The 26,716-nt window shown below is 38.7% G+C and overlaps 1 long non-coding RNA gene across 1 annotated transcript in view; it reads left to right on the top strand.

Annotated features, from left to right (window-relative positions):
* Window positions 1-3,103: 3,103 nt before the first annotated feature.
* Window positions 3,104-26,716, top strand: part of LOC125280976 (uncharacterized) — a 68,091-nt gene continuing 44,478 nt past the window's right edge. Inside the window, exon 1 of the long non-coding RNA XR_007187919.2 lies at window positions 3,104-3,357. This is a non-coding gene — a long non-coding RNA (uncharacterized LOC125280976). The remainder of the gene's footprint in view (window positions 3,358-26,716) is intronic.

Genomic DNA, 26,716 nt, shown 5'->3' with positions numbered 1-26,716 from the left:
GTACGGACATTTTAACAATATTGTTTCTTCCATGTGCACGGGATGTAAAGCTTTCCACTTGTTTTTGTCATCTTCAATTTCTGTCATCAGTGTTTCATAATTTTGAAGTACAGATCTTTAACGTCATTGGCTAAATTTATTCTTAGGTATTTTATTATTTATGGTGAAGTTGTAAATGGACTTGTTATCTTAATTTCTCTTTTTGCTACTTCATTATTAGTGTATAGAAATATAACAGAATTCTGTATATTAATTTTGTATCCTGTGACTTCACTAAATTCATTTATCAATTCCAGTTTTTTGGTGGAGTCTTTAGGGTTTTCTGTCTATATATAGTATCATGTCATCTTCAAATAGTGAAAGTTTTACCTTTTCCTTACCAATTTGAATGTTTTTTTTTTTCCTTCTTATTTGATTGCTGTGGGTAGGACTTCCAGTACTATGTTGAATAAAATTGGTGAGAGTGGGCATCCTTGTCTTGTTCCTAATCTTGGTGGAAAAGCTCTTAGTTTTTCACCATTGAATATGATGTTAGCTATGGATTTTTCATATATGAACTTTATTGTGTTGAGGTACATTCCCTCTAAAACCTACTTTGTTGAGGTTTTTTTTTTTTTTATCATGAATGGATGTTGAACTTTTTGTCAAGTGTGTTTTCTGCATTTATTGAGGTGATCATATGGACTTTATCTTTTCTCTTTTTTCATGTGATGTATCATATTGATCGATTTGTGAATCTGAACCCCATCTTTGCATCCCAGGAATAAATCCCACTTGGGCATGGTCATTTTTTTTCAATGTATTGTTGGATTTGGTTTGCTAATATTTTATTGAGGATTTTTGCATGTGTGTTCATTAGAGACATTGGCCTGTAGTTCTCTGTCTTTTATAGTATCTTTGTCTGGTTTTGGTGTCGGGGTAATGCTGGCCTCAGAATGAATTTGGAAGCTTTCCGTCCTCTTCCATTTTTTGAAAGAGTTGGAGGAGAATAGGTATTGATGAACTCTTCTTTAAGTGTCTGGTAGAATTCACCAGTGAAACCATCTGGTTCTGGACATTTGCTTGTTGGGAGTTTTTTGATTACTGGTTCAATTTCTTTGCTGGTTATCATCTGTTCAAATTTTCTATTTCTTCCTGATTCTGTTTGGGAGGTTTTATGTTTCTAGAAATTTGTCTACTTCTTCTAGGTTGTCCAATTTGTTGGAATATAATTTTTCATAGTATTCTCTTACAATCCCTTGTATTTATGTTGTTTTGGCGTTATTTCGCCTCCTTTTTTTGATTTTGTTTATTTGGGTCCTCTCTCTCTCTTTTTTTTTTTTTCTTAGAGTCTGGCTAAAGTTTTATCAATTCTGTTTATCTTTTCAAAGAACCAACTCTTGGTTTCATTGATCTGTTCTATTATTTTGTTTAGTTTCTATTTCATTTATTTCTGCTCTAATCTTTATTATTTCCTTTCTTCTACTGGCTTTGGGCTTTGTTCTTCGTTTTCAACTCCTTTAGGTGTAAGTTTAGGTTGTTTATTTGAGTTTTTTCTTATTTTTTTGAGGTAGCCTGTATTGCTATAATTTTCTTTCTTTTGCTGCATCCCAAAGATTTTGAATTGTTGTATTTTCATTTGTCTCCATGTATTTTTTAATTTCCTCTTTGATTTCTTGATTGACCCATTCATTGCTTATTAGTATGTTATTTAGCTTGCATGTATTTGTGTTCTTTCCGTTTTTGTTTTTTTTTAATTTCTAGTTTTATACTGTTGTGGTCAGAAAATATGCATGTTATGATTTTAATCTTTTTGAAATTTGTTGAGACTTGTTTTGTGTCCTAACATGTGATATGTTCTGGAGAATGTTCCATATGAGCTTGAAAAGAATGTATATTACACTGTTTTTGGATGGAATGTTCTGAATATATATTTTAGGTTCACCTAGTCCAATGTGTCATTCAAAACCACTATTTCCCTACTGATTTTCTCTCTGTATTATCTATTCATTGATATAAATGTGGTACTAAAGTCCTCTACTATTATCGTATTATTGTTAATTTCTTCCTTTTTGTCTGTTAATAGTTGCTTGTAAGTATTCAAATAAAGATGATCCAATTACATATGTTGGGTATAAAAATGGTAGATTGCACCAAAAAAAAAAAAAAGGCCACAACCATCCCCCACTCTTTACTCTTCCCTGGATATACGCCCTTTACGATGTGACTGTGCTGGCCTTGTGACTCACTTTAGCTAATAGAATGCAGCAGATGTGACAGTGTATCAAATCTGAGCCTAGGCCTCAAGAGACCTTGAATACTTCTCAGGCAAGTTTCAAGTTTTGGCCTTAATAGTCCTTGAAAACCTGCTCTGATACCACAAGAATAAGCTAGAATGAGCCTGCTGAGGGGTGAGACACTGTGGACACCAGACACAAGTAATCTCAACTGAGACCATCTTAGACCAACCACCTTCTGACCAACCCAGCAAATGACCACAAATGCATGTGAGAGCCCAATGAAGACCAGAAGAGCCACCGGCTGAGCCCAGTACAAATGTCTGAACTGCAGAATTATTGTTTTAAGTCAGTAAGTTTTGCATGGTTTGTTATACAGCTAACTGATACAGATTACTCAGCGAACCATTTTTTGTAAGTTAGAAAGTTAGAAAGTCCTTTCTAGGGGCGCCTGGGTGGCTCAGTCGTTAAGCATCTGCCTTTGGCTCAGGGTGTGATTCCGGCGTTCTGGGATCAAGCCCCACATCAGGCTCCACTGCTGAGAGCCTGCTTCTTCCTCTCCCACTCCCCCTGCTTGTGTTCCCTCTCTCGCTGGCTGTCTCTCTCTCTCTGTCAAATAAATAAATAAAATCTTTAAAAAAAAAAAAAAAGAAAGAAAGTCCTTTCTAGTGAATTCATTTATAATGCCACCTCTGAGACAAAGTTATTTCAGGATGGATGTGCCTGTGGTCTAATATTCAGTTGGCACTTCAGTTGGAAAATTATAGTTTTGCTTATTTAAGTTGTGGGTTCTATTTTAGCTTCAAAGGTCATCTCTGATAGTCCTCTTTTGGAGCCATGGAAACAGGAGAATTTTTGTTTTTTATGTGCTATTTACATAAGAGTATGTTTCAAGTGTGTGGTGTAAATACAAGTGGACCAGAAATTATAGAACCTAAAGATTTTCTTGACCTTGGCACTGATACCCTGGCGTTGTGTCTTGCAGCCAATGCTTGTGACTGAAGATGAGGGTGACGTTAGGGCTCTCTTCTTGTCATCATTAGAATGAAGTGAAGGAGGTGAAGGAAATGGCCATCTGGATGTGAGAATGGAAAGTTAACAAAACAACAGCAGCATCACACGACAACATGCTGTCTTCAAGGTAAGAAGTCTAAGCTGTGTTGATTACATCTTTCAAGGATATCAACAGTTGTACAGGTAAAAAGTAGGAATGATATATTTGCAGAGACTGTAGCTTCTAAGAAACCCACAGAACTATGCAAATTCCAGTCTTCCTTCCTAAACTCAGCTTTTCGTCATGTCTTGTGCCATTTATTGCCACTGTGTATGAAACATTTTCTCCTTTAAAAGGATATCAAGAATGAACTTATAAGTATCTGGCATTTTGAAAAAAAGGACCAAATGCAATCATCTGGTAGTTTTAGGTGGCAGCTTTAAATACCACGCTGAGGGGCGCCTGGGTAGCGCAGTCGTTAAAAGCGTCTGCCTTCGGCTCAGGGCGTGATCCTGGCGTTCCGGGATCGAGTCCCACATCAGGCTCCTCCGCTGTGAGCCTGCTTCTTCCTCTCCCACTCCCTCTGCTGTGTTCCCTCTCTCGCTGGCTGTCTCTCTGTCACATAAATAAATAAAATCTTTAAAAAAAAAAATAAATACCATGCTGAGATATACTAAAATTACATAGATGAACAATGTATCTATCCCCCTTTTATGAAGATATGTAACACAGTGCCGTGTGGAAATGAAGCCACAAGGTGGCAAAGGTATGACTCTAATCTCTAAGGCTTTTTCCCCCTCTAAACTAAATGATGTATCCTGTATGAGCTAATTAACCCTGTCATTAATTCAATGGAAGGGTTAATTAGTTAAAGCGAGGCATAATAGTTACAATTTCCAAAAATATTCTAACCTTTTAATAATCTCCATTTCGTTTGTATCCAGGGAACACCAAGGAATGAGAATTTGGCTTGTAAGAATAAATCCACATTTCTTTTTGGCTTAAGAACTAGAATCTAACATTTAAAGTTGATTACAATGAGTAGACACAGAGCTCCAATATACTAAGATCCCCCTGAAATTAAAATGAATTTAATTGTCTTACATTTCAGCCTCAAATTCTTATGTAGGGAGAGAAGATCAAAGAAAAGGGAGCATAAAGGGAGCATTCTTTTCTAGAAGGAATTTGGAAAAAGAAGATTTGCAAGTTAGGTTTAACTTCCCACTTCAAATGATTATTGAGGCAGGTCAGGTTAACACGTGGAGACGGAGGAGCAGGAAAGTGATGATGGAATTCAGGTTGAGCTAATAGGACTTTAAGTGACAATCTTTCTGATGCATTGCTCTAGCTTTCCATATGTTATCTCTTTAAATCCTCTTCAAGAACCTATGAGATGAGGAACATTATTACCATCCCCATTTTATAGTAGAAGAAATTGAGTCTCAGTGGTTAACTAACCAAAGAATACCTAGCTAGTAGGTAGAACCCAGCTTAGTCTAAGTCCGGAGTTCATGCTTTTAGCCGTTCTACTCTACCATCCCTGAACACATGCAAAAATTAGCAACATGGCCTCAGGTTTTTATACTTTTATAAGAAAATATGTTTCATACATAGCATAACATATAATAAACAATACACTGACACATTCTAATAAATAACATATACCACATTACATGGTAAACTTGACTACAGTTTTATTAAAGTATGTTTTTAATGTAGTTGACTTCTTTTTACAAGACATAGACACAGAACTCAAATAAAAGGGAGAAAGAACAAATTAAAAGCCAGGGAATCTGAGTTGCTACTGGTCCAATTAGCAAAATTTTCCCAGGAGTATGTCCTTATTTTTTGAAATTGAAACAATGCCACATCTTAATAGTTGATCAGCTGTTTTGTGCACCTCCAGGAACAAACTGGGAAGCTTTCCCACGTTTAAGGCTTTCAAATTGGCCTCTGCATGTATGTGTGAATATGTGAATATGTGTGTCTGAATGAAATTGATCATACTGAGAAGGAGACTCAGCCTCCCTCTATCAAATAATTATTTCTATGATATATGAACCAAGGTCCTATTGCTAGGGGGTTCTTGTGAATCTTAGTAGGTTTTTTGGTCTTAATCAATCTTGGCTGAAGAAATATATTCAGTTCCTCTGATTGAAGATGGCAAATTTTGACTGAACTACAAATTAAAATTAGAAATTTATATTTAAAAAGCCATAAAACTACATAAGAGTGAATAAAATGTGAATAGTTAAACTCTCAAATGATTTTTTTTGCAAGTTGGTAGCATTTATAATTTTGGAGTTATTAAAGCTTAAAGCTAGCTTCAGGCTTTTGGGACACTAGAGAGAGAGAGAGAGAGAGAGAGAGAGAGAGATGGAGCAAGAGATTGATGAGGAAACTGCCATCCTCAAACAGAAATCATACCTGCTGTGGCACCAGTGCTCCCTGCCTACACCATCCTATATTCGTTCTTGTGTGTTAGTCTCTCCCTCATATTTCTTAAGGACCTGGACACCTGCTGATAGCTTTTCTCCTTGCTGCCATTGACCATTCAATGCCCACTGGACAACTCAGCCAATGCCTAGCCTAGTGGTACCTCTACCCCTGAGACATACATCTTTACCCACACTTGTGACATGGTCATCATCTGGCATGCTCTGGGATGAATCTCTGTCCTATCCTCTGGACAGCTCACTTCCTTATTTGCAGTTTACTTTTTCTCTCATCTCATTGTTATCTCTAGTCTCTTGCCTTTCATGCTTTCCTAAATCTAGATTTTAGGGTTTTTTTCCTACTAAAAATCTTTTTTTTTTTTTTTTTTAAAAGAAGCAGCTATATTTTTAATCTCAAGATTAGGCATACAAGAAGCATTTTGCATAAATTCCTAAGGGATGTACATCCCTCATACAATGACTTTTAGTTTCATACCAGTACCTTCTTCTCTTATTTTTCCACCAAACTGCAAGTCTCATTTTGCAGGACTTGGGATCAATGTAAGTAAATTCCTCATTCTGCATTCATTCCTCAACTCTCAGCACTTTTTTTTTTTTAACCCTTCCTCAAATTCTATGGTATTGTTTCATCCAGAACAGCTTTTTTTTTTTTTTTTAAACACAAATGTTACAGATTAGAAGCCTGAGGCTCAGTGACATTAAAAACTTGTTCATGGTTCCCTGGCTAGATGTTGGTAGAGCCAAGTCAGGTTTTCTCAGTTCAGTGACTTTTTTTCTTAGAAGTTTGTAAGTAATCTCAGAAAAATAATATACACATTTTACGTATGTTAACAACTTTTTTTTCTGAATTAAATTTTATTACCGTGATTTTTGGTAATAGAAAAATGACCAGAATATTAGCTATTATCAGGCAAAGTTGCGCGAGTGTACATATTTCACCAGCAGGTGGCGCTCTGCACCTGTAATCTATTTAAACAACTCAAAATCAATTTCTGACTAATGCTAAGAGTTTAACTTTATCAAAGAAAAAGACAACACACCATCTAATTTATAATACCTCTGGCAATTATAGCTCCGTTGTCACATGTAGCACCTGTGAAAGAGGATCAGAATAACTTAAGGATTAGAACCAAGGCTCTGGAGGGAAAATTTGGGTGTTTGGTCTCCTTTTGGAAGTACCTTAATATGTAAGTTTTTCACAAACTACCAAATCATTTTGTGCAGGGAATTTCAATCCTTGGTTTTATGGCACATTAGGAGGTCTCCAATTATCTCAAAATGTGCCACAAAAATCTTATGTAATTATTATAATTCTCTTTAACTTAAGTAAAAATATAGATTTTAATGCTTTTAGGAAGGAGAGGAAGCAGCAACTTAGAGATAAATAATAGCTTTAAGAAGAACTGAAATAATGCCCTTGCCTATCTAAAATATCTCCCTTATTGATTTGCAGTAGTGCTCTAAATTAACATTTTCCCCCCTCTTCCTTACAGGTAAGGCTTTGAAGGACCCAGTAAACTGCAAATGTGTTATCTGGATAGGCTAGACCATTACATCATTCATACTTGTCAATACCACTACAACAGGAATTAGATTAACTTTAGTCATTTAATTACCTGGTAGTGATTTGCGTGCAAAGGACAAAGGCCAGAAAATCAGATGGAGGAGAGGATTAGGGAAGAGAGATAGCTGGCAGTGAGGATGTCTAGTGCCCTGAAATTGTTGCCTTTGATAATTGTGTTCAGTTATATACATTTTCTTTTGTCTCTTTCTTTTATTTTCTCTCTTCTCTCCCCTTCTTCCCCCTTCACAGTGCCATAACAATGTGAAGGAATCCTTGTTGACAAGTATATACTTCGAGGTAACTTGGCTTGAGCCATCTTGCTAATACTTTCTTCTTACTTGCCTGAGAGGGCTGGTTGCCAGGTGAGGGGACTCCAAGAGAAAGAGCCCAAGGGGTGGGCCACCAGAAGTGGGAGCTAAGGGGGCATTAGGGGAAGTTGAGCTGGAGCAGACTTCCCACATCAAGGAACTCCACAGAACAGAGGCCTTGGCAGAAACTTTCCCCACCCCCAGCCCTCTAAAAAAGTATGTACACATGCAGTCCACAAGAAAGCTGGCATTTGGATACTGGCCATGTCCGAGACACAGCAGCATCCATAAATAAAAAGACACCACATTTCTCTAATTTCTTTCCCTTGTTCAAAAAATCCAAGAGCTAAAAACAGAAGTGAAGGAATGGAGGACTTAACAGACAGAAAAGTATGACCATTTAATGTTAATATGCCATTGAGAGCATATGAAAAAATATGACAATAAAACCATTTTAAATGTATATAACAGTGCCACCAGGGAGAGGCTAGCTGAGCTGCGGCTGAGTGACAACAACTCCGCGATTGAATGTTGAGCACACTGACCTCATCCATTCATTTATTCACTCAACAGATATCTGCTGATCTCCTAATAAGTGCCAGCTACTGGAGACATGATGGAAATAAAAACCAGATGTGATCCTTGTTATCAAAAACTTACTATTTAGCAGAAGCTGCAGGTAGTAATCAAATAACAATGACCATAAACTCGAAAGTGTTTGGAGGGGAGACACATGATTCTTCAAGACCACATAAAAAAGTAATCTCACCTACAAACTCCACTTAGTATATTCTGGCGGAAAATGATGTAATTATTTTATGTACTGAGTCTAAAATATAGAAATGAGAAGGGATGCTGTCTTGAGATCAAAGGTGAATATGCTATCTCAGAGTCCATCCCTCCCTTCCTTCCTTCCAATCCGTGCCTTACCTTCACCAGGTATTCTCCCCACGCTTGGCCTTGAACAAGGTAACTGGCTCCTGAGCGAACAGAGGGGCTGGTTTGCAATCAGTGTTCCATGTGAGTTAACCTTGATCAATAAACGAACAAACAAATAAAAATGGGATCCTGGCACATAAACTTCCCCTGCTTTCTCTCTTCCAGGGACGACTCTGAGGAGTCGTTCATTCTTATAGTCTTTCCAGAGAAGTTCCTATAGTCTTTCCAGAGAAGTTCCCACAGAAAATAAACACCGCTGTGTCGAATTAATAAAACAAGGAGCCCATTAGACTGAGATGGTTTTAATACCTTAGCAACCAACTGAAGCAAACCAAAACCTGAGCCTGGAATGCTTCCAGGTTAAGAAATTGAAACCTGAAGATCACCAACAGCTAATGAGGCTTTCCCAAATAAAGCAACTGCTTCAACTATAGCCAATCAAATAATTTCCTTGCTTTGCTTTCACTTCTATTCTATAAAAGACTTTCACCTGCTCCTGTCAGTGGAGTACTCCTAACCACTGCCAGTTTGGTGCTGCCTGATTCAAATCAATTTTTGCTCAGATGGATTCTCAAAAAATTTTAATATGCTTCTGTTTATTTTTAAACACGTGCCCAACAACTTGCTGGCTGGTACGAAGTGAAGGTCACATCGTGGGGCATTCATGTGTTGCATCGCATCCTTCCTTGCTTCCTTTCCTTTCTTCCTTACCCTCTGCCTTGGCCTTCCAGCCTCTAATGGAAGTATTACCATCTTGTTTCTTGCCAAGGCTCTACTTTCTAGAGGCCCCAGGCTAAGATCGGGTATTGGTGGTAATGATGTGAATGGTTTCTCTGGGGATTTGCAGACCGTGGAATGGAGAGTTTGGACATTTTCCTAGTTAGTTTCTTTTCCACCTAGGATTGTGAGCACCTGAGCACAAGCGTTTGTATTTTTGTCTTTGAATTCTCTGTCTCTAGCAGGGTCCTGGCACTCAGCAGGGATTCAGCAGATGCTATAGCCAATTGAAACTAAAGGACTGAACTATCTAAGAGTAATTTATGTACATTCTGCTTGAAGAAAACCTTATACTTAAAACACGAATTGATAAGTAAAGTTAGAGAGAGATTACTTGCATCACAAAATAACATCTTCAGGGAATTATATAAAATAAGGAAAACCTCTCATGAAATTTAGTTTGTCAGAAAATTGGCTTTATGCAAACATATCTAGGATTGTGTTTGTTTCTAAAAGAAGCAAACCAGCAGGTATACCAGCTAGCGTCATTCATAATCAAAGATTGTTTGCGACGATATTGAAATGTTCTATAAAATGGACTTTTCTTGACATATGACAGAATAGCTAAACAGATTATGAAAATATTCACATACACATGCATGGTTAAAACAGCTGTTCAGAAACTTAAACCTTTTAAAAACGACATGCCCTCTATAACATATGGCTTAATAATAAATATTCATGTTTCTGTCCACTAATATGACGTGCTTCTGATTTACCTCTTTTCTGTCCTTTCAAAGAGTAACCATTTAAGTTATGATCCAGAGGCTTCTCCCCAGAGGCAGAGGGAGGCTCAGCTTGAGTTCCTATGAGCTGGAGGGCTGTCTGTCCCAAAGGTGGGACAAGCTTAGCACTAATACCAGGCTCATCTGCTTTCAAAGATTGGCTTTCAAGTTTTAAACTGTAACATAACCACAATTCAGTCCCCTCCTTTATAAACTGATGATCCTGACACCCTCCTGATAGGCTCGTTGCATGGATGAAAAGGGGTAAAGGATGCAAAAGTGCTTTGCAAAGTGTAAAGCACTAGTTAAATGTGGATATTATTATTATTACTCAGGAAGAACACTTAGCTCATTGCTTAGTAATGGTGAGGCAAACAGTGTCACTAAATAAGACAATATAATGGTCTTAAGAGGCTCTAATTCAGTTTCTCCTTTTTATTCAAGCACACAATTGCATTCTAACACTTCACAGACAGCCTGAAATGGGCCCTGTGGAGGCCGATAAGGAAAATTAGAACAAGGAGCTATTTGCTCCCTCATTTTAATAACTGAGTCAAGGAGCAGGCACTTCAATACAAAAAAGAAGGAACACTTTCTCTTACTCAGTCCTCAGAAAGATAATGACTCCATTACAAAGCAGGCCTTCCCCAATAAAGGATGAGGTAGTGCTCCAGCAGAGTTTTCCCTGCATTGGAAGAAGGAGAAAGACACATCACCATCCAAACAAAGTGCCTTACATGTGTAAAATCAGACTTCAACTTCACAGAGGACGGTCGTTTTCACAGAATTTTTTTTTTTTTTTTTAATCACTGGGGTTAAATGGGCCCTCAATTATAGGTATCTGCTGGGTATCAATGCCTTTCCATTGCATTCACCTCTATTTGTATATTGAAAAGGAAGAAAAGTTTTCTTTGATCCTCTTAGAGTATCTGGCTGGGTCTGAAAATTAAACTGACAAAGATTAATAGGATAAAAACATACTAATTGATGGAAGTTCTATGTGACATGGGAGACTTCCTTAAAGAAATGAAGGCCTGAAGACACACACCTGGATATTTTATGCTGGGTTTGATGCAGAGTGGGCAGTCGTGGAGAAATACAATAGGTCAGAGTATGAGGTCAGGTAGTAAGTGGCAGGAACGGAGCAAGTCTTGTTGCTTGGACTCTTCTTGGTGGCCCTTTGTCTTTGCAGATAAGCATGTTTCTTTCTTTCTGGTATAGGGGATGACGCCTCCCGTCATGAGGATTTTTTGACCTGTTGTTCTAGGGGAGAAAGTGGTGGGGGAGATCAAAGTGACCTCCTTCCTTCTGCTGTTTTCTCAAACTCCTTTGGCTTAAAATATTCAATATGCCAAGTTGCCATATTTTGGAGTAGCGTGTCCCGAATCTCATCAATATACACTTCCTTGCTTTCATAATTCCTAGAGATAGATTTAAACTTTAATTGAGTGTTAGCTGGGGAGAATATGCAATCTGTTCCTTGTTTAGGCAACGTAAGAGAAAGCCGCGACCTATGTTGATGTGTACACAGGAGTGCGCGTGTACTTGGAGGCATGTATGTTCCTCTGCTAATGTTGAATCTCCGTGACTGACGGTCTGAGAAGTTTGAAATAAAAAATAAAGCACTTGTAAGTGAACTTATGAGACCAATGTAAATGTCTACCACACAGTGCCTGAAATATGACAGATACCCTGGAATTCTTTGTGGAAAAAATGAACGGCATCTATATTCTATAATGACAAGTAAAAAAGGTTTGCAGTAATACCTAGCTCCCAAACTTACAATGTTCTGTTTTAGATGTTTTGCTTGGGGAGGTGATTGCTGTTCTTATGTTTCAGTGTTTTTAGTGATAGCATTTCCTCCTTTTCCATTTAGCCTCAAATTGTAAGCTAATATAGAATTCTTAAGTCCAAGGGGTCTGTGCTGGAAAACCTTGGGCACAATTAGTTATAACGTACACCAGAGATTCTTTTCATTTCCATGTACAGTGAGTGTGTGCACAAATGATTTGAGTTCCTGTGGCTGAAGCTCAGGGCAGCTGTGGTGCCTCATTATATGCCAGACTTTCATTTGGATCCTGGTTTGATCCTTTCTTGGCTATGTAATTTGAGGCAAGTTATGTAAGCTCCTGGGCCCACTGAAAAATTTGCTAAAAGTAGCACCTTTCTTATCAGGTTGTTGTGAAAATGTAGACAGGAAATGTATATAGAGCAACTCTTTTTTTTTTTTCTTTTAATACTAAGCGGTCAGTCTTATCCAGTGTTTCAAGGTGAAGTATAGCTGCTTTTGTGCCAACAAGTGACTATTTTTAAAGGCCTGTCCATTCCCTGCCTATTCACTGAGAGTGATTCTAGCATAGTGTCCTTAGCTGACAAGGATGGAATCGTTTTTAGAAGGATAGCAGGATAATAGCAGGCACTATAACTTTTAAACATCACACTGGTAAACAGTCAAATCGGGACTTCTCCTCTAAATTCTTAAGGGCATTTTGAACTTAAAATTAATTTCTTGGGGCATATTGAAGAATCTGATTTTTATCAATCAACTTTCCAGAATTCTTATGCTGCTCTTTCATTGTATTAAAATGTATTTTCTTTTTTTAAAAAATTAAATAAAGTTACTATAGCTAATTTTAGAAGTAGAGATGTGAATAGGAAAAAATTAAAAGGGCCTATAATGTCCTAGTCCAGAGATACTGGACTATATTTTTCCATAATTTCTCTTTGTATCTCTAAATATATTGACAAAATGTGATTGAAATATGCATACTATTTCATGACATTTTTCATCAACTACATCGTGATTACATTTCCGTCAATAAATGCTCTGGTGAGCCGTCACCAATCTATGTCAACAATGATCTTTCAACGGTTCAACACTAGTCTACAAGCTTTATGTGTAGTAAGTCATGTCCTTCTCCTATAAATAAACATTATTTATAATAATGTTACCATTATACCCATTTATGGATGAAGTAACTAAGGGACGAGGGGCTAACCTACTTCCTTTAGGTCGTTCAGCTAGTATGTGGCAGAGCCAGGTCTTGAACATAACTGTTTCCCTACTAAAGTCTCTTCTTTCTAATCCTTCAAAAAGATCTCAACTTTATTCTTTTGTTCTTCAAACCACCACCACTCTCAGAATTCCTCAGTGCTTTTCCACATGTTTGGTGACAGGTGACCCGTGTTTCCCTTCAAGGGAAGGAGACTATGCCACCCAACATACGCCACATTGGCATGTGGATTATGCCCTTAGGCAATCAAGGCCAAGTAGTCTCAGGAAAAGTTTTACCTCTCTCATAACTGACTAAAAGAATTTAGACATGGGGCCTCGCCCAGAAAGATAGCTATTACCAGAGATAACTTTTTATCTGAAAAAAGTTTTATTGGGATGGTAGGGCCAACACCTCATCACCAAACATTTGCTCTTCTTATCTTGCTGTGAATTGCCCTACACTTTGAAGCCCAGGCCTCTTGTCCCCATTTCTTAGCTCAGGGTGGCATACAAGCCTCAATTGCTCAAATGCCTTTGGGTTGCATATTTTTATGGCCTCCTGTACGTACAAGATTAAATTTGTTTTTCTCCTGTTAATCCGCCCTACGTCAATGTAACTGACAAAGAACCAAGAAGGGAGGAAGGGGAAATTTTTCTGTCTGCACCCTTCAGCTGCTTGTGCACAGAATGCCACTACCAAGATGCCTCGGCCATCAGCTGCTCCTCTGGGTACAGCTTTCTTCTGCTACTCTCTGCTATTGCTCCCTCACCCCAGGCCTCTAAGAAGGAAGCCACATTCTCCATTTTGTTTCTCACTCCCGGGCCTCTTCCTTCATTTCTCACAGTACAAACCAGGATGCATCCTGGAGCAAGATTTCATTGAGTATCATGGGTTAATGTACCGGAAATCCAATACAAGGGCTAATTTAAACTGGCTCCTAGTGTGGCTACACTCTAAGCTGCTGTACCCTCAGGGTCCTCTAGGGGGCTCCCTCCCTGACTGCCCTACTTAGGGTCTCCAGGGACAGGTATCAACTTCAAGAATTTCCTTGTCTTTGAGTTCGGATACTTGTTTCAGTTTAAGCTAAGTTACTAGTTCTCATTTTCTGTCCTAAGTGGCCTTTCTCCAGCATGACTGAAGAGGAAATAATCTACTTCATTTAGAGAAGACTCTTCCCGCCCACGGAGGTGTGAAAATTACAGTAGGAAAATTATATTAGAACATATTATCAAACATCAGCAAATCTGGGGTTATTCAATCCTAATTAACACTGCATAAAGGACATCAAAAGTCCAGCTTAGTTTTATTTTCTGTTTTTTCTTGCATTAAAGCTTATTTCTACATGTGTTTTCTGCAGTCCTGTGGTTCTTACCCTATTATCATTTAGAAGCAACTGTTCAACGCACATCCTTTCAAGATCAGGTAGCAACTTACAGCACATGAGTTATACATACAGAGATAAGACATAAGCTATTCATAGGCAAATGTTTTCCTTCATTTTCTTTCCTCCTTTTGTAAACACAATCAAGAGATAGAAACAACTGCGGTTTAACCATTAACAACAACAGCAACAAAATTTACTTTGTAGTAAAAAAAATATCTGAATTCAGGTGTTGTCATAGTGTCACAGCTTTCTTTGAGGCTATTCAATGGATCCTTTCCTTAAATTTGTGTAACTAAAGATCATATTCAACGTTTCTTAAAACAAATATAACCCAAAGCTTAAGTGAATTCTTAATCCTAGGTAGGTAGAACATTGTTGTATCTTTGAAAGTTCATTTTCCCATGGGCATCTGGGTGGCTTAGTTGGTTGACTGTCTGACTCTTGGTTTTGGTTCAGGTCATGGTCTCAAGGTCCTGGGATTGAGCCTCGCATTAGGCTCTAGCCCCACATCTGGCTCTCTACTCAGTGTGGAGTCTGCTTGGAATTCTCCCTCTCCCTCTGCCCGTCTCCCCACTCATGCTCTCTATCTCCCTCTAAATAAATAAACTCTTAAAAAAAGCCCACTTTCCTGGATTATATTATCAAGGCATTTAAAAAAAAAAAACAAAAATAAGCCAACAATAGCAAGACAAAAACATATCCCCCAAAAGAACAATAAAATAGCCTACACTCCCAATTCACTAAGTAAACTTGGATAGAATTAAAAATACTTTTAACAACATTTTTAATGATTGTATAATATTGTGTTGTATAGATGACCCACATTTATCAAACCATTTACCATGTTGTACATTTAGATTACTTGTAATTCTCCATTATTTTAAGACAATATATAGTATATAATCCCAAAATATTACATAGGCAAGCACATAGTGATTATCTTTGGATGGCAGATTTGGGTGACTTTTATTTTTATTTGTGTTGTTTGAAGGGTGAATTCTATAAAACATCTAAGGAAGAAATAATAATAATTCAACACAAACTCATGCAGAAAATTGACAAGGAGATAGTACTTTCCAATTCATTCTATGAAGTTGTCATAAGTAGATACCACAAGACAAGAACATTGCAAGAAAACTATAGACTAATATCCCTCATTAACATAGATAGAAAAACTCTAAACAAAAGCAGATTAAGTCCAAAAATATAACATAAGCATATATATTATGAGGAAGTATGTTTCTCCCAGGAATGCAAGGTTGATTAAATATTCTAAATCCATCAATTAAATTACCATATTAACAAACTTTTCAAGTTTCTTTTCAAGAAAATCAATATAATCATCTCAATAGATGCAAGAAAATTATTTGATAAAATATAACATCTACTGCTAATAAAAATACACAGCGAAACAGGAATAAATAGGAATTCCTTAACCTGGTAAAGGGCATCTACGAAAACCCTGCACCTAACATCAAATGTAATGGTGAATGCTTTTTCTCTAAGATTAGAAACAAGACAAGGATTTCCACTGTCATCATTTCTATTCAACCTTATAGTAGAGGTTCTAGCCAGTGCAAAAAAATAAGGAGGAAACATCCCGAATGGCCAAGAAGTAAAACTCTATTATAAGATGACATTTTTGGGGAGAACTAAGATGGCAGCGTAGTAAGAGGACCCTAGGCTCGCCTCATCCCTTGAACACAGCTAGATAACAATCAAATCATTCTGAATACCAAGAAACTGACCCAAAGACCGATAGAACAAATTGCACAACTAGAGGGAGAGAAGAGGTCACATAGAGGAAGTGCAAAGGCATGCTTCTGAGGAGAAAAAGATTTCCGGTGCTATAGAGGGGAGGGAGCCCAGGTGGTAGAGAAAGGCAAGAGAGAGTGGAGCACAAGGAGAACATTCCCCCAAAGCCATTGCCTGGGAAAACAAGAGAGCCTGATTTTTTGAGTTTTTACAAAGTTAGCTATAACTTTCCGGGTTCACTTTTGTCTCCAGATTTTAGGATGGCAGTTTTCCCACAATCTCAGTTCTCTGATGGGTCCAAGAAAAGTCATTGAGTTTTAGTGTGTTTAGCTTTCTTCTTGTTCTGAGGATTAGAATGGCAAATTCTAAGCTTTTTATGCGTTGGAGCTGAAATAGGAAAATCCCTTTTTCCAGTTTTGGACAATTTTCCTAAACTTTTCTGTGTATCAAGCTAGATCACAGGAGATGAGAATAATTTCTGGCTCCTCTCCCACTTTTACAAAATGGAAACAATTTTCCTGCTTTCACAGAGCTTGTCTGATGTACAGAAGAGACCACGTAAGCGCTGGAAGAAAGGCAGTTGATAGAGACCTAGTGGGTCATGGAGCACAGAGAAGGGCTCTAGTCCTCTGTGGAGGGATGGGGCAAGGATTCAGGAAAGAGGGGATGCCTAAGTTGGATCTTTGGGAGTTAACATGATAAAGGAGAGATGAGAGAGGAAGGGCGGTCAGGGTTTAGGGAAAAGCAAATGCAACAGCATAAAGATGAAAGGGAAAATGTCTCCAACCAACATTGCTTAGTATTTTTGAGTGCTTTGTTTGTTTTAGGCAATTTACTCCTATTGTTTTTGTGCTACTTAACTCAGGATGCTCTGTACCGTGAAGGGAGTGTTTGCGGATGGCTTCTGTACCCTCCGGCCGCCTCTTTCATGTTACCCAGCCCGATACAATTGATACAGTCGGTAGCTTTATTTTCTATTGAGTTGTAAGTGAAAATGTGATACTTTCAATTATAATTTGTTTCTAATGTCTTAATTTATGAGATTATAAAACAAGAGGGAAATCCTTAATTTTCATGTGTTTTGAGAATTTGTTTTGTGATAAATGCTTTAAACTAATTAATGAGACTAATAACAGAACTGTGCAAGTTGCAAGGTGTTCAATTAACCACAGGTGCCCTCTGGGAAGGTTCCCTGGACTTCAGCGATCCATCTGAGGTTTTTGAGAATTTAAGGCAGAGCTTCAAGCCCAGCACAGGAGAGGACTGCCTAATTAGAACAACAGACTGGGAGCTGGTTGCCTTGAGCTGTATTTTTGCTTTAGTAAGTTTTTCTGTCTGACCTTGGGCAAATTGCATAATCTTTTGGGGGTTTTCTTATTTTTCAAATGCTGATAATACTTGCTTGATTTTAGGCCTTTTAAGGTCTTGGATGAAAGCTGTTTTATAAGCTTGTTGTATTATCAGGAAATGCCAGATTTAGAAGTTATTATTAACTATGGTAGGTGTGTGAACGCGCATTTGCCCCCCTTCCAAGATTAAAAAAAAAACAACAACAAAAACCCACCATCGGAGTTCAACTGCTGGGTTGCCATGGGCACAGTGCTCTTTTCATGGCATTGTAGAGCAGTTAACAGTCAGTAGTGACTAGTGGGTAGAAGTTGTGCTTTCACTGTTCTTTTCAGGTCAACATTATTTATTTATTGACTGCAGGCCTATTATATTCCACTGGGTGGCTTTACAAGTGTCACCACAATGAACATCTGACATTGGTTCTGGTAACATAAAGGAAATGGCCTGACTAAAATGTGGAATCCCACAAGATAAATAATGAACATGCTTTCAAAAAACAACACTAAAATTATAGAAGAGAGAAAATAATCAGTTTCCAGTGGATAGCTTACAGCAAATATACAGTGCTCCCTTGAACATAAGCAGGCACCCATTTATCATGATTTCTATAATGTTTAACCAGATTGGTAAATATTTATGCTAGTAGAAACAACATTCCCTTTATTTCATCTCATTTACATTTTGTGAAAGTATGGTGCTTTTTTTTTCTCCATAATCTTATTTGTTGATGTTTTAAAAAAATAAAACAAAGACAAAATTATTACAAATTATGCTACCAAATCCTTTGAGGCAAATGTTTCCAAAACATAGTAAGTTATTTGTTCCTGAACTCTTGCCGCTCCTTTTCCTTCTTATGCTGTTTGCTTATTTATGTGGAGCTACAAAATATGTTAAGTACAAGGCAAGATGACTTGCTGACAAGCCATCAGAAGCCCTACTCTGAACCACTTCTCTCCCTGGGCACGAGCGGACGTATGGGCTCACTGAGGAGTGTCTTCCTTTCGCCATCAAGGACTCGGATATGACCAAATTTCTTCAATCACACAAATGTAAACAGCCCTGGCAAAGTTACATTTTATACTAATTTATTCATTTAAATAGTAAACAGTGTCAAGTATCTAATTTATGTCAGGATGCACCATAGGCACTGAGAAATTAAAGATTGACAAAACTCAGCTCATAATTTCCAGAAATTTACATTATAGCAGAGGAAATAAACACCCAAACTATGGAATTTGATTTCTAGGTCTTAACAATCTATTGGTAAAATTTGATTAACTCAAATTCCTCTTGTTTATAGCTCTATCTGATACCACAGAACCTGGTCTTTTTTTTTTTTTTTTTTTAAGAATTTATTTATTTATTTGACAGAGAGAGAGCGAGCGAGAGAGGGAACACAAGCAGGGGGAGTGGGAGAGGGAGAAGCAGACTTCCTGCTGAGCAGGTAGCCTGATGCAGGGCTTGATCCCAGGACCCTGAGATCATGACCTGAGCCAAAGGCAGACGCTTAACGACTGAGCCACCCAGGCGCCACAGAACCTGGTCTTTTAAATACCCACACCCCCTCCACTAGTTATGGGGATTCTTTGAAGTGATTCATACCTCTTCAAGAATGGTCCTCATGTGTTCTCTAGTCACTCATTTTTGCCCTGGCACCTGCTGCTGGTGTCTCATGGGAAAGATAACCACACTATCCTGGGTATCTACAGATAGGAAGCTGTCTAAGATTAACTCCAGAACCATGGTTCTGGAAACTGGGTAACTGGTGGTAGCACTAATCAGAACGGGGGAAGTAGGAGGAAGGACAGAATTTTGGGGAAAGTTGAAAAGTGCATATTGTCTGTTTTGAATGAAAGGTGTCTGTCAGACACCAAATGGAGATGACAATGAGCAGAATTACCATTCTGTTACTCAGCAGAGAATTGTGTCAATTTGGGATTTGTCAGCATATACGGGCTGTTGATGACATATTTGTTGAGACTGCACTGGGAAAGTGTTTAGAGAGTGGAGAGAAGGATTATATATCACAGAGAAAAACAGCTCCATCTTGTTGTTAAAACCATGTTTTGGTAGGGGAGAGACTGGAGAGAATGTGAAGAGAAAAGGTATCTTAAAGTAAGGGGTTGAGGACACCAATATCAGGGGATAATGGTTTAGCCAAAGACAGGCTCCAACAGTTTCCCGGTTTTGCCAATGACTGCCCCTTCCATATAGAGGAGAAAAGTTTGAAAACTGAAAGTTGGAGCAATTAGTTCCTTTGATAAGATTCTGTGCCTTCCTGAGTCATGCTCCAGATAGCTTCATCCTCCTAAAACCAAACCAAGCCAAGCCAAGCCAAGCCAAACCAAACCAATATGACCTTTGTGTTTGTATGTGTGGGAACAGTATTTTCAGTCCATTGCAACTACCAATAACTATATTTACCTATGTGTTCTTCCCTCTCGCATCTCCTGTGTCACCTCCCGGAGTAACCAACATATTGATTTTTGTGATGATCTTTTTCTTGCTTAACAAAACCCCACGTATATCTACAGACCTAAATAATATCTTTTCCTTTGCCTATTTTTAAATTTTACAAAAGCACATGCATCAAACTATACGATATCTACCCCAGCTTGCTTTTTTCACTTGACATTATGTTGGTAAAATTCATATATCATGTTGCCTGTAGCAATATATTTTATCGTTGTGCAAATATCCCATGATTTTTTTTAATCTATCATATTTGTCATTGGGAATTTGGGTTGCACAGACATTTTTACTATTATGAGCTGTTACTGCTATGATCATCTTGTACATGTGCAAAAGTTTCTCTTGAGGAGTGTCAGACAGGATAAGCAGATTATGCTGTGATAACAACCCCTAGACATAGATGGCTTAACACAATAAAGGTTGATTTCTTGGCTGGGGAGTCTCAGGGACCCAGGCTGACAGAGGCAACATTAACATGCATCATTAGATGCACCATCAAGAATATGAGACCTCCTTGGCCAATTTGGAGAAGAGGGACACAGCAGAACTGCACTGGGCCTTTCAATGCTTTACCTCACAAGTGACAGATGACTTCTAGCCACACTTCTTCACCATATGGCCAACCTAATACAAGAGAGGGAGGGTAAGAACCGCAGGGGACCAGATGGAATGTGATCACTCTGTCTCTGCCACTTAGGAGTGAAGTTCCTGGGTTGTAGGCTTTATGAATATTCAGTTTTTCAAGACAATGCCAAATTGTTTCCCAAAGTGTTGATGAAAATTTATACTTTCAATAGTAGTGTAGAAGAGATGTAATTTATTCTTTTAAAAGCGTCTAACAAATATTTTCTTCCCAAAATCTTTTCTTGAGGCATTTTTTGTGCTTTATCTTTGTACTTCCAAGTAATGTGAATAGAGATATTTTCATGCCTATTTTCCAGATAGAATAAGTGATGGGTTTAACAAGTGATGTAGCAAATTTCTGTTGTTTTTCTTTGTCTATTCTATCCTTCCTTTGTTTCTGGTAATAGCACCTGATCTTTCATTTCTTGGACCACATTTCCCCACTGCATGTGGCTTTGATTCTATCACTGTGTTTTGATCCCCTCCCCTTCTTCCTTCTTACCATAGGAAAGGGTATAAGACAGAGCCTAGTTCAGATGATTTGATCCCTCTGCTACAGGGATTGGTTCAGGGTGGGCCTGTGACCCAAATGAGATAATCAGAGACTAATGTCAAATTTTGCTTGTGGATGTTCAGAAAGAGACACTCTCTTTTAACGAGACTGAGAGTTATAAGGCCCGTGTATACCTGGAGCTGCCATTGGCTGTCGGCTGTAGCCACCTTGAACACACTAATCTGCAGAATAAGGGCCAATGCCCCATGAGAGACTGTGGACTCTGGGACACAAACTGAGGGCTTCAGAGGGGAGGAGGGTGGGGGGACTGGGACAGGCTGGTGATGGGTATTAAGGAGGGCACATATTGCATGGTGCACTGGGTGTTATACACAAATAATGAATCATGGAACATTGCATCAAAAACTGGGGATGTACTGTATGGTGATTAATATAACAAAATAAAAATTATATATATGAAAAAAAAGGCCAATGCAGAAAGTAAAGAGAGGCCAAGTACTGCAGACAGAGAGAGACACAGAGCCTTAGTAACATAGTTCAATCTTGATTTAGCTGTGTCTAAAGACCAACTCCTGGACTTTTCTGTTAGATGAGCTAAAACTTTCCTTATTTTACTTCTGTTCATTTCAGATGGATGTCTGGGGGTGCTAATCAGCTAGTTAATGTCAGGGATAGGATCGGATTCTAGGTCTTCAATCTCTGGGTTGGACTCTCTTCCCACAAATCTTACTGTGACTCTTGGCTCTGCTTTGCTGGGCTAAATATTACCAGCGTCAGTTTTCACATTGATTTCTGGAGGTAGAGACCTAAGAAAATTTCAGTGAAAGAGGAGGCTCTAAGATTTTGAGGAACCATTTGGAAGGTACATCATGAGTAATTTGTTACAGCACAAATTAATATATTAGACAATTTTGTCATTGTTCCCAAGTCTAGAAATTGATTCTTGAGTTCCTTGGTCCATGGCACTATAAAAAGTTACACATCCATCACCTTACACAGGATGGTGAGATTTTATCTTTGTACTTACCTCAAAGTGACAAATAGTTAATTAGACACATAAAGCATTCTCTAACATAGTTTTGAACTTGAAGTTTTGCTGCTGACAGAGAGAGGAATTCCAGGGAGTACAGGGGTCTGAACACAAAATAAATCCAAAACTCTCTCCAATGTCTCAATAACTGCCAAGTCAGCTCTGAGGCTAATTAATCAAAACAAATTTACAATTAAGCCCACAAAGAAGCACTAATTACTATGCTTGGCAGGGGGAAAATGTGCTGAAAAGGGAAACCTGAAAGTGAGAATGGAGAATGGTCTTGTCATTGTCCTGTCAAGGGCACTGCTTCAGGGCAACTGTGTAGGGGCATTGGACCTTCTTGTACAGGCGAGGATGTCTCATCCGCGTGAAGGCTGGAGATGCAGGCCCCTGCCTCCTGGGTAAACGCAGGGGATCTTGTACCTGCCCTCTAGGTTAAGGCCTGGTATCAACTGAATGTTTGTGTGTCCCCCTCACCGTCCCCCCCATTCATTTATGGAAGCGTAATCCCCAGTATGATGGTATTTGGATGTGGGGCCTTTGGGAGGTAATGAGGTCATGAGGGTGGAGCCCCATACTAGGATCAGTGTCATTTTAAGAAGAGACAGGAGAGAGTTTGCTTCTCTCTACTGTCTACCATGTGAGACCACAGCAAGAAGATGGCCATCTGTAATCAGGAATAGGATTCTCACTAGAACCCAACCATGTTGGCACCCTGATCTCAGTCTTCCAGGCTCCAGAACTGTGAGAAATAAGTGCCTGTTGTTTAAGTCACACAGTCTATGGTATCTCTTCATAGCAGTCTGAACTAAGATAAGACCTGTTCCTTCCAGAAAGATATGATCTTTTTTAGAATCTACCCCTTGGTCTACATATGTATAAAAGGGAATAAGGAATGCAGAGGCTTAAGGTTCTGGAGGATCCATATCTTTCCCAATCATATCTAGTGAATAGGGCTTATAGACCCCTCTTTCATTGGTTGTTTGCATTACTGACAGACCCCTGCCTCTGAATTCCTAATTCTGCATACTGAGGCACACTGGTCTCCCATGAAACCCAACCTGCTTCAGTTTCCAGAATATGATGGACTTGAAGCAGATATGATGTAGTTATCTTTGCTGCCATTAGTTTGGTATTGATATTTGATGACACTGAGCCATGATATTGGCCACTGTCTTTGGAGTTGTAGAACTTCTATCTTGACTTTCAGTCCTGGCCTCTAATTTTGGATTTTGGTTTCTTCAACTCTGTTTATTTCCTTTCCTCCCAAGCCTGCCTGGCTCCTAGAATCTTGTTCCCAAAACTTGGCTGTTATTGCTGATGACAGCTGTCTGTCTAATTCCTAATGCTGGTCTCTTACTGCCTCAGCACATATAGACTGACCTCTTAGGTGAAAGAGTCTGGCTAGAGTCCCCCTCCTCCTTATGGGGACATAGTTGTATTACATTATGCAGCTTCTCGTACAGGTAGGTGGGCCCATTTGTGAGTTCTGGCTAATGGAATATGAGGGGAAGTGATGGACGTCACTTCCTGACCTGGCCTCCCAAATCTCCCTGGAAATCCTACTTATCAGTTCTCTCTTTCAGTGGAAGCTTCAGAGGCTCTGGAGGAAGTGGAAACACAAGATGGAAAGATCCCAGTATCTGAATGATTGTGCAGACCCACGTTGCCCTAAGACACTGGGCTATTGAGGTTGTTTGATGCAGCAGTTAGCTTGTCTTGGTGAATACATCTTACCTTCATCCATTCAGGGAATAGATATCTACTCAGTACCTACAGAATGCTAGCTGGATTCTGTGTTAGATGCTAGGGTTTAATAGTGAAAAAAATATATATATACCTTGGCTTCACAGCTCCTATAATCTAATGCTAATGACAGTGGGGATGGGGGCCTTACGGAAGGAGATGAAATCCAAGGCAGCATGATCAACAATTCCAAGGAACTGATATCTATTGAATGTGATATGATGAAATTGATTAAGAAAAACCTCCCAAAGTTTTGGACCTTGTTATTAAAATAGAGTAGTATGTGAGTTAGTAAGTAGTTTATGTGAGTAAAGAGGCTCTTTTGGATAAAGATAAAATTAACTAAAAAATGTACTATATTACAGGGAAAGAATCAAAAGCTTACTGATACTTACTAGATCCTAGCCAATATGCCTGTGCTCCTGTTTAATTCTCCTTACACTATCAAGTAGATTCTATCTCTACTTTTTGTTGCAGACTGAGGCTCAAGGACAGTAAGTTAGTTAATTGAAGTCACACAGCTAAGAATGGTAGAACTCGTGTTCTAATGTAAGCCTACTGGGCTCTCACTGCGCTATGCTATTTGGTTGGGTTGAAGTTATTGCTGTCATAGCTTCAGGGATGAGACCAACACCCTGTCTATTAGCCCACGTGGCAGGCTTCAGTCTTGGGAATGAAAGTCCTTCCCTCCCCGGAGAGATATACACTCCATTAGTTTTTCATTTGCCAGAAGCATCGGTTTTTTAATATTTTCTCTTTCCTTTTATCTCAGGGGAATATCAATCTGTACAGATTTATTATTAATTCCCTAGTAACATGCTTAGCTGCTCAAAATTTTTTACTGTTGCTTGTAAAAGAAGACTTGCCTGTTCTTGAGATTTCAGGGACTTCGATCACTCTGGGATGAAATATCACCTTGAGGGATGTAAGGAGAAGAGGGAAGTACGGGAAAAAGTAACTCCCTCCACCTCCCACACCATCTGCCTTTTCTCTGGAACAAACATCAGCCACTTTTTGGAGGCTTTCTTTCTATCAGATTAACCCTATGCTGTTTCTCCATGGTCCTCTCCTTCCAACAAGTATCAAACTTATACTTAAAATAGCATTTCTGGAGGAAATGAATCCTCAGGCAGAAGATTCCTGCTTTCTCTCTCTTTTTGTTTTTTCAAGTTACTTTTTGTGCCTCAAAGTCTAATTTTTAATTGATTCATCTGATAATTAGGATATGTGGTTGCAACAAGCATACTTTTAATTGTTAATCTTAGCTATTGAAAAATTTTCATTGAAAATTCAGGAGAGTTAACTTCTACACATATTCATATTTATTTAACAAATATCAGTGAGAGAGACACTATGTGTCAGAGCTGAGCTGCTACTGGGGAAGTGACCTCTGCCCCTATGGAGCTTACAGTCTCGTGGGAACAAGAACATGAAACAAAGAAACACACTGATAGTTTTATAAAACTATAAAACCATAAACCATATATGAAGTATATGTTAAACTATATTATCCCATCAGTTAATTAAACTGCCTGAATTTGGTGGGATACAAGCATGAAACTGTTTTGCTTTTCTCTAGTTAGTGCCTTTGGTTATATTTAATGATTTTCCCTTTTCCCTTTTGTTAATGACTTTTAGGGAGGGATTTCATAACTTTCTAGCCACTTCAGGGTGTTAAATACTCAACCCAGGCTAATCTAGAAGTCTGCTCTCTTGCTCGACTCCCTTTTGTTTCCCTCTCCCAGCCCTGGCCTGACCTCTGGGGGGACTTGCTATTGCTTTTTCCTGACTCGGTCTGTCAGTTTGGGCCCCATTAGGGGGGTGAGGGGTTGGGAGAGTGCCGGGGTGGAAAAGAAATACAGAAAAGGGGCAAAAGAGTTTTTAATCAGCTAATGCTATGTGTGGTCCCATCTTGACTTCAGATTGTCACTGTGGCAGCTCGTCTTCGGCTCCCACCCTCACCTCCAGTGATGTACCTGATAACTGCCTGACGCTAGGGCCCCTCACCTGTAAGGCTGCTCACTCTGGCCTACCTTTTGTAGAGTCTACCCAGGGAACGCACACATGTGCCTGTCACTTTCCTTCTTCTCCTCTTGCACATGGGTTTCGGATGAGGGGAAGAACACTAAAAACCATCTTGAGGTCTTTGAAGAAGAAGAATAGACTTTCATGGGTCTCAGAAATCATTTAATGTAATGTCATCAGTTGTTCAGTAAACGAACACCTTAGAGTGCAAACATAAAGGGCGCCGGAGTTTGAGTGACATGAGCCCAGGTCCTAGTCCTGCTCCTGTAACTTTGCAGATTTTGTGACTTCGTGAACGTTACCTATCTTTTCTAATAATAACACCAAAATCTCCTGAGTATGTATTATGTGCCAGATGTTCTACTAATTATTTCACCATTTTATCTTTTTATCTAATTTTGTCTTTAATGACAATGCTAAGAGGCAGTTACAAATATCTCATTTCACCAATGAGACACTTGGAGGCCAGAGAAGATAAATAACTTGCTTAGGATGACACAGTTAGTAAGTGGTGGTAAATGCAATAATTTAAACTGAGACAGTCTGAATCAAGCACTAAACATAATCATTTCACAATACCAGCCTGTGTTCTTATGAGGAAGAATAAAGAAAATACTGGCATTTATATCATAAACCTGTGAGAATTGACTGAAAGGCAACATACCTAAAACGTGTGCCACATGGAAAGCCCTGGGAAATTTTAGCTAAAGTTATTTAAAATTATTTTTCGTGTTAGCTGCTTTTAAATATGAAGCTACACGCAGCTCATCACTGCAGCTAAATAATTGCTTAAATGCCTTGGCTTGTCCTACAAGGATTTTATCATCATTTAGTGTTC

The sequence above is a fragment of the Ursus arctos genome, unplaced genomic scaffold (genome assembly GCF_023065955.2).
Source record: "Ursus arctos isolate Adak ecotype North America unplaced genomic scaffold, UrsArc2.0 scaffold_9, whole genome shotgun sequence".
Taxonomy (NCBI): Eukaryota; Metazoa; Chordata; class Mammalia; order Carnivora; family Ursidae; genus Ursus; species Ursus arctos.
The sequence above is the reverse complement of the archived record's forward strand: the minus strand, read 5'-3'. Positions and strand labels throughout refer to the sequence as shown.